The sequence below is a fragment of the Macaca nemestrina genome, chromosome 5 (assembly GCF_043159975.1).
Source record: "Macaca nemestrina isolate mMacNem1 chromosome 5, mMacNem.hap1, whole genome shotgun sequence".
Lineage (NCBI taxonomy): Eukaryota > Metazoa > Chordata > Mammalia > Primates > Cercopithecidae > Macaca > Macaca nemestrina.
The window spans coordinates 153,596,630-153,609,668 of NC_092129.1; the positions used below are offsets into that span (position 1 = coordinate 153,596,630).

General features: G+C 39.5%; 1 protein-coding gene and 1 pseudogene across 4 annotated transcripts in view; both read left to right on the forward strand.

Moving 5' to 3' along the window:
• The window catches only part of LOC105498580 (putative uncharacterized protein ZNRD1-AS1), a 102,137-nt gene that overhangs the window by 39,713 nt on the left and 49,385 nt on the right, over positions 1-13,039 (forward strand). The gene's annotated exons all lie outside the window — the stretch shown is intronic.
• On the forward strand, positions 8,833-11,223 carry LOC105498582 (profilin-2 pseudogene; annotated as a pseudogene).

The window sequence follows — 13,039 nt, forward strand, 5'->3', positions numbered from 1 at the left end:
AATGGGCAAATGTCTGAACAGACACCTCACCAAAGAAGATCTACAGATGGCAAGTGAGCACATAAGGAGAGCCTCAGTGTCATTTATCATTAGGGAAATGCAAATAAAAACAACAATGATACACCATTACACACCTACTAGAATGACTAAAACCCAAAAATCTGGTAATACCAAGTGCTGATGAGGATGAAGAGCAACAGGAACTCCCATCCACTGCTGGCAGGAATGGAAATGGCACAGCCGCTCTAGAAGATATGGGCGGTTTCTTATAAGGCTAAACATAGACAACCAAACATGGACTCACCATGATCGCCATACAACACAGTGATCATACTCCTGGGTACTTAACCAACAAATTAGAAAAGTTACTTTGCACGAAAACCTACATGAAATCTTTGTAGCAGAACATTCCTTATTTGTGGGCTGCACATAGTGACTTCCTTCGAAAGGCAACAGTACGGAAAGGCAAAAAGTAACAAAGGAATTTGACAGGGGACTGGGAAACACTACCTTAGGCAGGTGATGAAGGCTGACATCATCAGTGATAAATCAAGTGGGTGCCGCGTACCCCTGATGCGCTGAGAGTGGCATTTCATCTCTGTGCTGTTCCTCCTCAACACCCACAGCCCCGACCACATTCAAGTCAAAGGACATTTCACAATATGCCTGATCAATACTCCTAAAAAAATGTCAAGGTCATCAAAAACAAGGAAACTCTGTGAAATCATCACAGCCAGAGGAGCCTTAAGAGACGTGATGGGACTAAATGTAATGTGGTGTCCTGGATGAGATTCTGCTGCTCGCAGGATGAAATGGCCTTATCCCAGGAATCAACTCTGAATTCTCCAATCCCAGGATGGGGGAAGGGAGGAGACGCCCTGGAGCTTTGGCCTAGGAACATGAGGGAGGCTCCTGGAGAAGCCAAAATAGAAAGGAAATCAGGACAGGAAGGGAAAAGAGGCCAAATAGAGTAGAGGGGAAGGAGTCAGATAGGAGAGGGCGTGGGGAGGGGTCAGCTTAGTGGACAGGACATCTGTGTGAGAGGGATGGGTTCTGTTTGAGGGGAGGCGAAGGAGCTTGAGGGGGCTGACAGAGGTCTCTGTTTTTCACCTGGGTGGTAATTGCACAAGTGTTAGCTCTGTAACTCAGCTATACTTAACTTTTAGGCAATTTTATGTACTGACAGGAATAGTATAATTCAGAAACACACACGGAAGAAACAGGGAAAAGAGAAGATGACAGTGGGGAAGTGATGAAGGGGTTCCCCTATTCCGGAGCCAGAACCTCCCAAGCGCTGAGGTGACAGGGAGAATAAGGAGTGGAGGGAGATGAAGGAGCTGGTGGTAATTTTTAGATATTCCCTTGAGAACAACCTTTACTGAGAGAATGAAGTCCTAAATTAGGAGTTGGGTAAGTGAGCCCTGTGGTTATTGGGAGGAAGAGTGTTGTAGGGTCATAGTCTGCACATCTTGGGGTTCTACTGAAGGAAGCACCGAGGCTGCAGACTTCAGGAAAGACTTCCTGCTGGAGATTGTGGAGATTTGGGTTGTGTGTCGCAACTGCTCCCCATTGGTGCCTGGGTTTTCCTAATGTCCTAGAGACTGGGTGAGGGTGAAGGGCCTGTGTATGCAGAAGGCCGGGAGAGGAGCAAGCTGAGGTGGGATCCCACTGCTAACTGTGTCTGTGCTTGTTCTCGCCTGCATCCAGAGTTTGAGGTGTGATTCTGCTGTGTTAGTGTGGAAGTTGGCAGAATCAAAATGCAGCCACTAATATTTTTTTTTAACCTTGACAAATAGAGCTGGGAAGTCCATGAATAGAGTGTTCCTATGCTTATATACCTGATAACAAAAACTATCACAAAAGACTACAAAAATCACAATCTTGCACAAGGGCAATAACAGCTTTACACAAAAATACTTCTATAAGGATATCAGCCCAACAACTACCTGTCCAAACTTGGACTGATGTCAACCTTGTTAGTGGTTATTGTAGCCCTTTAAAAACCTTTGTCTTCCTTTACCTCCCCAGACACACACACACATAGTTTATTCCAGTTGCAATGCTCTATTTCCAAATGAATATTTTTCTTTTAGAGAGCCTTTCTCTGTTCCTATTTTTGTTGATGGATATGGTGTCAGAAACAGGACTTGGAAAAGGTCACTATCAAAACCTAGTGCAGTGGTGTACACCTGAAGTCCTAGTTACTCAGAGGCTGAGGAGAAGGATTGCCAAAGCCTAGGAGTTTGAGGCCAGCCTGGGCGAGGTAGGGAGACCCCCATCTCTAAAAATAAGAAAATGTTTAAAAGGTCTCTATCAGAAGGAATCAGTGATCATTGGAACTGGTGTGCCATACTCACTCGAGCCCTTTGAGCTCTGTGCCTCCACAGCTGGCCTTTCCTGCCCTGGTGTCTTCCCTCAGGCTGAGCCTCCCTCCTTTGGTAGAAGTTTTCTTATATTATTTGGAATCTGGTTTGGATACAGTCCCCTTAGTAAAGAACCATACATAGTTCTTGTATGATAAAAGACTATTGGTCTTTTCTAGTAGGGCCTTTCTGGATTGAGTACTCTGGTTTCTACAGAACGTACATACTGTCTGTGAGGCAAGTTATTTTGTGGTGAATTCACTTTTGGTCACACACCTGGTTTAATATTTTGTTCAATCTGCACGCCTTGGTGAAAATATTTGTGAACATTCTTATCTTGGTTTATTTTTGTTTGACTCCTTTTCCATGCCTATTCTTGACAATCTTCCAGGAGCAAAAATAAACAAAATGGGCACTGATAGCTAATTAAAAGCCACTCAGGACCAAGTGTGGTGGCTCATGCCTATAATTCCAGCACTTTGGGAGGCCGAGGCAGGTGGATCACTTGAGTCCAGGAGTTCAAGACCAGCCTTGGCAACATGGTGAAATCTCATCTCTACAAAAAATAGAAAAATTTGCTGGGCATGGTGGTGCATGCCTGTAGGCCCAAGTACTAGATAGGCTGAGGTAGGAGGATCACTTGAGCCTGGGAGGTCAAGGCTGCAGTGAGTCATGAGCATGCCACTGCACTCCAGCCTGGGTGACAGAGTAAGACCCTGTCTCAATAATAATATAATAGTAATAATAATAATAAATTTAGAGCACAAGAAAATTAAAGTGCAATAATTCATCCTCTCTTTTGAAGCTATATTAGTTATTTACTTTTGCATAACAAATTACCTAAGATTTAGTAGCTCAGAACAACAAGTATTTATTATCTCCTACAGTTTCCAGTGATTACGGGTGAAAACTCCTAACATTCCTTGATGGAATTTATATAATTTTCTTTGCTCTTGAAAGAGTGATAAACAGATTGGCATTATTAACAATTAAGGCATGACAAATTTTCTAAGAGTCTTGCTGGCTATACATTATGGCCCATTCTTGTGCACATTTATAAGTAGATGGGCAAAGTGAAGGAAAGTTCAGAACTGAAATGGTCATTATTTTTAAAAACCAGCAATTATAGAGTTAACATGTAGAAGTTCTCTCTCTCTCTCTCTCTTTTTTTTTCTGCCTGCTTTGAACCTGCTGACATATCTACAGGTGTTGAGATAAAACTCACTGCTTATGGCATTTCAGTCAAGGAAAGAAAACAGTCTTAAAGGCTTTGAAATTAATGACTTTACAGATTACAATAGCTCCATGGTAATCAACCACCTAGACACCGTTTATAAATATAAATTTAGGTTTCCCTAACAACTGTGTACAATAATGAAACACTTAATTGAAAAATTAGTAACATAAAAGAAAAAAAAATGTTTATAAAAGTTAGGCCCTCAGACCAAATAGGTCAAAATCTTGATCTCAGAGCAATAATATAAGGTATCCCTGTTCAACATAAAAATTTTGTTTTTTGTCCCATGCAAAAGCCAAAAAAGGAAAAGGTGAAGAAAAAAAAAAACAGTTAAAATTCTTTCCTGCCCACATTTACTAATTAAGCAAACAAGACTGGTAAACAAAAGATTGATTTGTTACTAATTCAAGGCTACTTGGAGATATTTTGCTTATACAATTCAGTTAAAAAGAAACCCATAACTCACTTGAAACAACAACAACAAAAAAGGTGGGGCAATGAAAGAAGTTTTTTTAAAAAAAATCTAACTGCCATGGAAACTGCTTTACCCAAAATCAAAACTGTGGCCCATAGGTCTTGTTAGATTATAAGGGCAAATGAAGTTTAACCTGGACGCATAAAATCTACCAAGATTGAACCAAGAAGACATTAAAAACCTGAACATATCAATAATGAGTAATGAGCTTGAATCAGTAATAAAAAGTCTCCCAACAAAGAAAAACCCAGTACTGGATGCCTTCATTGTTCAATGCTACCAAACATTTAAAGAGGGACTGACACCAATGCATCTGAAACTATTCCAAAAATCTGAAGGGGAAGGAGTTCTTTCAAATTTATTCTAGGAAGCAAGCATTACCTTGTTATCAAAACCAGGCGAGGATACAACAATAAAAAACTATACACTGATAAACACAGATGCAAAAGTTAACAAAATACTAGCAAACTAAATCCACAACACATCGAAAAGATTATATGCCATGATCAAATAGGATTTGTTCCAGGGATGCAAGAATGGTTACATATCTGCAAATCAATAAACGATAGATCATATCAACAGAATGAAGGACAAAAATAAAATGATCATCTCTAGATGCAGAAAAAGCACTTGATAAAATTCAACATCATTTCATGATAAAAACTGTCAACTGGCTAGGTATAGGTGAAAGATACCTAAATTCAATAAAGGCTGCATATGACAATTCGATAGTCGGCAATATACATAATGGAAAAAAAGTTGAAAGATTTCCGTCTAAGATTTGGAACAAGATAAGAATGCCTGCTTTTACCAAATTTAACATAGTACTGGACTGATTCCTATGGAAATGGATAGAAAATTTTTTAAAAATTACAACAATAACAACAAAAATACATAGTACTGGAAGTCTGACCCAGAGCAATTAGGCAAAAGGAGGAAATAAAAGGCATCCAGATTGGAAAAGAGGAGGTCAATTTGCCGCTGTTTGCAGATGACATAATCTTATTTGTATACAAACCTAAAGACTCCGTCAAAAAACTCTCAGAACTGATGAACAAATTTAGTAAATTTACAGAATATAAAGTCAACATACAAAAACTGTAGAATTTCCATACAAATCCATAAACATGATACAGCATATTAGTGGAATGAAAGGCAAAAATAATATTATCATCTCTATAGATGCAGAAAAAGCATTTGATAAAATTCAATATCACTTCATGATAAAAACTCCCAACCAATTAGGTATAGATGGATTGTACCTAAACACAATAAAGGCCATATAGGCAAACTCAAAATGTTGAAAAATCAAGAAAGAAATCTCATTCACAGTAACTGTAAAAAAGCATAGGAATAAATTTAACCAAGTATGTAATGAAAACTATAAAATACTAAGGAAACAAATTGAAAAGAACACAAAAAATTGAAAGATATTCCATTATCATGGATTGGGAGAATTAATATTGTTAAAGTGACCATACTATCCAAACCAGTCTACAGATTCAATGCAATCCCTATCAAAATACCAATGTCATTCTTTATAGAAATAGAAAAAGAAATCTTAAAATTTGTATGGAACCACAAAAGACCCTGAATACCCAAAACAATCTTGGGTGAAAATAACAAAGCTAGAAGTACCTGACTTCAAAATATACAGCTATAGTAACAAAAATGGCAAGCAAGGTATTGGCATAAAAACGGACACATAAACCAGTGGGACAGAATAGAGAACCCAGAAATAAATCCATGTATTTACAGTCAATTCTTCTTTTTTTTTCTTTCTTTTTTTTTTTTTTTTTTTGGAGATGGAGTCTCGCTCTGTCGCCCAGGCTGGAGCTCAGTGGCACGATCTCAGCTCACTGCAACCTCCACCTACTGGGTTCAAGCGATTTTCCTGCCTCAGCCTCCTAGTAGCTGGGATGACAGTTGTGTGCCACCACGCCCGGCTAATTTTTGTATTTTTAGTAGAGACAGGGTTTCACCATGTTGGTCAGGCTGGTCTCAAACTCCTGACCTCGTGATCCGCCTGCCTCAGCCTCCCAAAATGCTGGGATTACAGGTGTGAGCCACCGCGCCCAGCCACTCAACTTATTTTCAATAAAATCGCCAAGAACATGTACTGGGAAAAGGACAGTGTCTTCAATAAATGATGCTGGGGAAACTGGATATCCATATTAGGAAGTATGAAAGTGGACCGCTATCTCTCACCATTTACAAAAATCAACTGAAAATGAATTAAGGACTTAAATGCAAGACCCAAAACTATGAAACTACTGGAAGAAAACATATAGAAAACACTTTAGGGTGTTGGATGCAGCAAAGATTTTATGATTAAGACCTTGAAAGCACAGGCAAGAGAAGCAAAAATATGTGAATGGGACTACATCAAACTAAAAATGTCCCATACAGCAACAAAAACAATCAACAGAGATAAAATAGCAACTTAGAGAATGAAAGTATTTGCAAAGTATTCATCTGATAAGGGATTAATAGCTAGAATTTACAAGAAACTCAAACAACAGCAAAATAGTAGTATGATTTTAAAAAGAGCAAATGTGTACCCATCACCCAAGCAGTATCCACTGAGACCAATTTGTAGTTCTTTGTCCCTCACCTTCTTCCCTCCCTTTCCCCGAGTCCCCGGAGTCCATTATGTCATTCTTATGCCTTTGTATCCTCATAGTTTTGCTCCTACTTATGAGTGAGAACATACGATGTTTGGTTTTCCATTCCTGAGTTACTTCACTTGGAATGATAATCTTTAATCTCATCCAGGTTGCTATGAATGCCATTAATTCATTCCTTTTTATGACTGAGTAGTATTCCATCTCATATATATATATATATATATGCATATATATGTGTGTGTCCATGTATATAAACATATATATATATATGACAGTTTATCCGCTCATTGATTGATGGGCATTTGGGTTGGTTCCACATTTTTGCAATTGTGAATTGTGCTGCTATAAACGTGTGTGCAAGTATCTTTTTCGTATAATAACTTCTTTTCCTCTGGGCAGATACCCATTATGGGATTGTGGGATTGCTGGATCAAATGGTAGTTCAACTTTTAGTTCTTTAAAAAAAACTCCACCTTGTTTTCCATAGTGGTTGTGCTAGTTTACATTCCCATCAGCAATGTAAAAGTGTTCCCTGTTCACCGCATCCATGCCAACATTTATTATTTTTTGATTTTTTGATTATGGCTATTCTTGCAGATGTAAGGTGGTATCACATTGTAGTTTTGATTTGCATTTCCCTGATCATTAGTGATGTTGAGCATTTTTTCATGTTTCTTGGCCAGCTGTGTATCTTCTTTTGAGAATTGTCTATTCATGTCCTTAGCCCACTTTTTGATGAGATTGTTTTTTTTCTTGCTAATTTGTTTGAGTTTGTTATAGATTCTGAATATTAGTCCTTTGTCAGATGCATAGATTGTGAAGATTTTTTCCCACCCTGTGGGTTGTCTGTTTACTCTGTTGACTGTTTTCTTTTTTTTTTTTTTTGAGACAGAGTCTCGCTCAGTTGCCCAGGCTGGAGTGCAGTGGCGTGATCTCAGCTCACTGCACGCTCTGCCTCGCAGGTTCACACCATTCTCCTGCCTCAGCCTCCCAAGTAGCTGGGACTACAGGTGCCCGCCACCACTCCTGGCTAATTTTTTGTATTTTTAGTAGAGACAGGGTTTCACCGTGTTAGCTAGGATGGTCTCGATCTCCTGACCTTGTGATCCTCCCACCTTGGCCTCCCAAAGTGCTGGGATTACAGACTTGAGCCACCACGCCCGGCCTGCTGATTGTTCTTTTGCCATGCAAAAGCTCTTTAGTTTCACTGGGTCCCAGCTATTTATCTTTGTTTTTATTGCATTTTGCTTTTGGGTTCTTGGTCATGAAATCCTTGCCTAAGCCAATGTCTAGGAGGTTTTTTTCGATGTCATCTTCTAGAATTTTTATAGTTTCAGGTCTTAGATTTAAGTCCTTCATCCATCTTGGTTGATTTTTGTATAAAGTGGGAGATGAGGATTCAGTTTCATTGTCCTACATGCGACTAGCCAATTATCCCAGCACCATTTGTTGAATAAGGTGTCCTTTCCTCACTTTATGTTTTTGTTTGCGTTGTTGAAGATCAGTTGGCTGTAAGTATTTGGGTTTATTTCTGGGTTCTCTATTCTGTTCCATTGGTCTATGGGCCCATTTTCATACCAGTACCATGCTGTTTTGGTGACTATGGCCTTATAGAATAGTTTGAAATCAGGTAATGTGATGTCTCCAGATTTGTTCTTTTTGCTTAGTCTTGCTTTGGCTATGCAGGCTCTTTTTGGGTTTTATATGAATTTTAGGATTGTTTTTTCTAGTTTTGTGAAAAATGTTGGTGGTATTTTGATGGGAATTGCATTGAATTTATAGATTTCTTTTGGTAGTATGGTAATTCTCACAATATTGATTCTACCCATCCGTGAGCATGGGATGTGTTTCCATTTGCTTGTGTCATCTGTGATTTTTTTCAGCAGTGTTTTTTTTTTTTTTTTTTTTTTTGAGACGGGGTCTCGCTCTGTCACCCTGGCTGGAGTGCAGTGGCACCATCTCGGCTCACTGCAAGCTCCACCTCCCGGGTTCACGCCATTCTCCTGCCTCAGCCTTCCAAGTAGCTGGGACTACAGGCGCCTGCCACCATGCCCGGCTAATTTTTGTATTTTTAGTAGAGATGGGGTTTCACCGTGTTAGCCAGGATAGTCTCGATATCCTGACCTCGTGATCTGCCCACCTTGGCCTCCCAAAGTGCTGGGATTACAGGCGTGAGCCACCACGCCCGGCCTGTTTCAGCAGTGTTTTGTAGTTTTCCTTGTAGAGGTCTTTCACCTCCTTAGGTTAGGTATATTTCTAAGTGGTTTTGTTTTGTTTTGTTTTGTTTTGTTTTGTTTGCAGCCATTGAAAAAGGGATTGAGTTCTCAATTTGATTCTCAGCCTGGTCGCTGTTGGAGTATAGGAGAGCTACTGATTTGTGTACATTAATTTTGTATCCGGAAATGTTGCAGAATTCTTTTATGAGTTTTAGGAGGTTTTTGGAGGAGTCCTTAGAGTTTTCTAGGTATACAGTCATATCAGCAAACAGTGACAGTTTGGCTTCTTCTTTACATATTTGGATGCCCTTTATTTCTCTCTCTTGTCTGATGGCTCTGGCTAGGACTTCCAGGACTGTGTTGAAGAGAAGTGGTGAGAGTGGGCATCCTTGTCTTTTTCCAGTTCTCAGAGGGAATACCCTCAACTTTTCCTCATTCAGTATTATGTTGGCTGTCGGTTTGTCATAAATAGCTTTTATTACATTGACGTATGTTCCTTGTATGCTGATTTTGCTGAGAGCTTTAATCATAAAGGGATGCCAGATTTTGTTGAATGCTTTTTTTTGCATCTATTGAGATGATCATGTGATTTTTGTTTTCAATTATGTTTATGTGGTGTGTCACATTTATTGACTTGTGTGTGTTCAACCATCCCTGCTTCCCTGGTATGAAACCCATTTGATTGTGGTGGATTATCTCTTTGATTTGATTTTGAATGTTTCCATCATAAAGAAATGGTAAACGTTTGATGTGATGAGTGTGCTAAATACCCTGATTTGCTTATTACACATTGTATTCATGTATCAAAATATCACACTGTACTATATTAATATGTACAATTATGTCAACTAAAATAAAAATAATAGCCATGACTTTAAATAACTTAAGAAATAATATGGTGGACCAGGGGATGAGGAAATAACATGACCCAGCCCTGACCAATCAGGATTTCCCAAACTGTACCATATCTCCCTAACAACAGGCATTAGTCCAAAGGTCATCTTCTCTGGTTCTTTATTTATGAACATTGTGAGAAAGATGTCTATTTTTCTGCTGAAGCTGTTAAGGTAGGATAATAGAGAAGCTGGAGCTGATAAGCTGATATTGACTATCTTCTTTAGAAATACAGAGCTCTGATGACAAATTTGAGTCTCTGAATTAATCATGTCTCTAGCCAACCTCACCCCTCCCCTGGGCTTTCCAGATAAATTTACATGTTGAATCTTTTCTTTAAAACTGTTAACTTGTGGCGGTCTGCGCTGCAGTGCGAAGGGCTCGAAGATGGCCGGTTGGCAGCGCTACGTGGATAATCTGATGTGCGATGGCTGCTGTCAGGAGGCCGCCATTGTCGGCTACTGCCATGCCAAAACCTCCGGGCAGCCATGGCCAGGGGCATCTTTCAGAGCATTATGCCAATAGAAATAGATATGATTGTAGGAAAAGACTGGGAAGGTTTCTTTACCAACGGTTTGACTCTTGGCGCAAAGAAAAGAGACAGTCTATACGTCGATGGTGACTGCACAATGGACATCCGGACAAAGAGTCAAGGTGGGGAGCCAACATACAATGTTGCTGTCAGCAGAGCTGGAAGAGCACTGGTTATAGTCATGGGAAAGGAAGGTGTCCACGGAGGCACACTTAACAAGAAAGCATATGAATTTGCTTTATACCTGAGGAGGTCTGATGTGTAAGCAGCCTCTCCCCATCTACCTAGAACTGTCTTCATCAACAACCCTATTGTGGTCACAATGCTACCAAACTGTAGATGGTAGCTAATTTTTCTTTACCTATTTTCTAATGTCATGATTCCTGTTTGCCCAATGGATCATTTGTATGTTAACCACTGTATGTAACCAACCCTTATCTGGCAACATAATTGCAGCACAATAATGATTTGCATAATACCTTGAAACTGGGGGGGAGGGGGCATGCCAAGTTGGGCATCACTTTGTCTTAGCAATTAATGGAATATTGATTACTAAAATACGTTAATATTAAGCAAGGTGCCGGTTGTACAATCTCTGATTAATATCTTTTCAGCACTTTGAGCATTTACTTGGCTCATTTAGTCTTCCTTTTGTAGCGCATGGTTGGGAGGAAAAAGTGCATGCATCTTTCCTTCACTCTTCTCTTTTTCCTGCCCCCCTCTCCCTTCGCACATAGGCATTTAGTTTGCTTCCATCTTTTTTTATGCAGTGCCTATTTGTTTTTAACCAGTTAATATCCCTTTTGTTGATGAGCTATTGAGAGCTGCAGTAGTTTGCTTTTAGTATTGTTGTTGCACTTGAGTAGAGACAAACTTTTATTCATAGTGTCTACAGGACATATGAAGAGTGCAGGCCGGGCGCGGTGGCTCAAGCCTGTAATCCCAGCACTTTGGGAGGCCGAGACGGGTGGATCACGAGGTCAGGAGATCGAGACCATCCTGGCTAACACGGTGAAACCCCGTCTCTACTAAAAAAAAAAAAAAATACAAAAAAACTAGCCAGGCGAGGTGGCGGGCGCCTGTAGTCCCAGCTGCTTGGGAGGCTGAGGCAGGAGAATGGCGTGAACCCGGGAAGCGGAAGCTTGCAGTGAGCTGAGATCCGGCCACTGCACTCCAGCCTGGGCGACAGAGCGAGACTCCGTCTCAAAAAAAAAAAAAAAAAGAGTGCAATGGCAAAACAAGAGCAAAAAGCACTTCCTCCCGTGACCTTACAGTAACCATACTGATTGAATCCCCGGGGACATTCCATCATTGCAATAGCTCAGATTTTTGTTCCTGCCTTTTTCTTGGCACACCAGCTCTACTCTTTAGTAAAATTGTAAAAGGTTGCCATTATGGACATTAGGTATCCCAACATAACCATCTGGAGTGTCTCCAGTTTGTTCTTCATAGGACCAATTTTTATTTGCAGCTTGAGTTTTTATATGAGGCTGCATTATTGTGGACTTGGCTGTCTTGTGATGAATTTTTTTCATATGTATTCTGTGCCATACGATTGTTAAAATGAACTGTTGCTATTGTGAGATGGATTTTAACTGACCTATTAAGTGTTTCTTTCGAATGGCACTACTTTAGGGACGTTCTAGTATTTGCTTCTATTGTTTGGGCCTTGTGGATGATGTACAGATTTAAAAACAAATCTTGTTGCTGATTTGTCCATTTCTTTCCCTGCACTTTGTTACATCTGGGATACAGTCATAACTCATCTGATTTAATATGCATTTTAAAAAATGCTATAACTATTAAACACTTTGTTTACAGACAGATGAAATAAATTTATTCCAACCAAAGGAAAAAAAACTATTAACTTGTGAGTAAAAGGGTCTTGCTTCTATAACACAAATATTATTTGTTTTTAAGTGAAGGCCCAACAGATTTTAATGTTTTCTCCATCAGTGAACTGTAAGTACTAGAAGCGTAGTCTTGGACATGTCACTTATATTAACCTTTCTAATTCCTAGTGTTACATCTGAACCCTTGAGCTTTGACTTATTATAAGGATTAGGAGGTAGAATAAATGTAAAGTACCAGGACCTGACACTTGGAAAGTTTTTTAAAACATCCCGGCTCTTTTCGTCATTTGTAAGTTGCACTGTTAGTTTATTAACAGTTTTTGAGGGAAAACTTGAATCTGCATTAAACATATGCAATGTTTTTGGCTGATTGGCATACTTATATTTATCCCTTCAATTATGTAATATTTTCCCATAAATATCCAAATTTTAAGACTTATATTTTTGAGAAATACAGAGTCAAAAGCATTTTCTGAATTGACTTTGGCCACAGGTTACTCTGCACAGCATCACTGAGACACACCTATCTCTAAAGCTTTTCTTACATATAATCTCCAAGATATATAATCCTGTATGGAGACACTTGAATTTCCACAAGGGTGCTGGACATTTCATCAGGACCTTACAGCGCTGGAGGCAGATAAGATCTTTCAGAATCAAATTAGCTCCTCTTGGCCTGAAGCCTCACATGCTGAGATACGGGATTCCTAGGGTCCCTCCTGAATGTGGTCTTCAAGATGAAGAGAAAATGTTAGGCTATGAGATTCAAAAGAGAGGACTCAGAGAAACACCTCCCCTGGAATTAGAACCAATTTTAGTATTGAGATTCAGTCAAAGAAAGA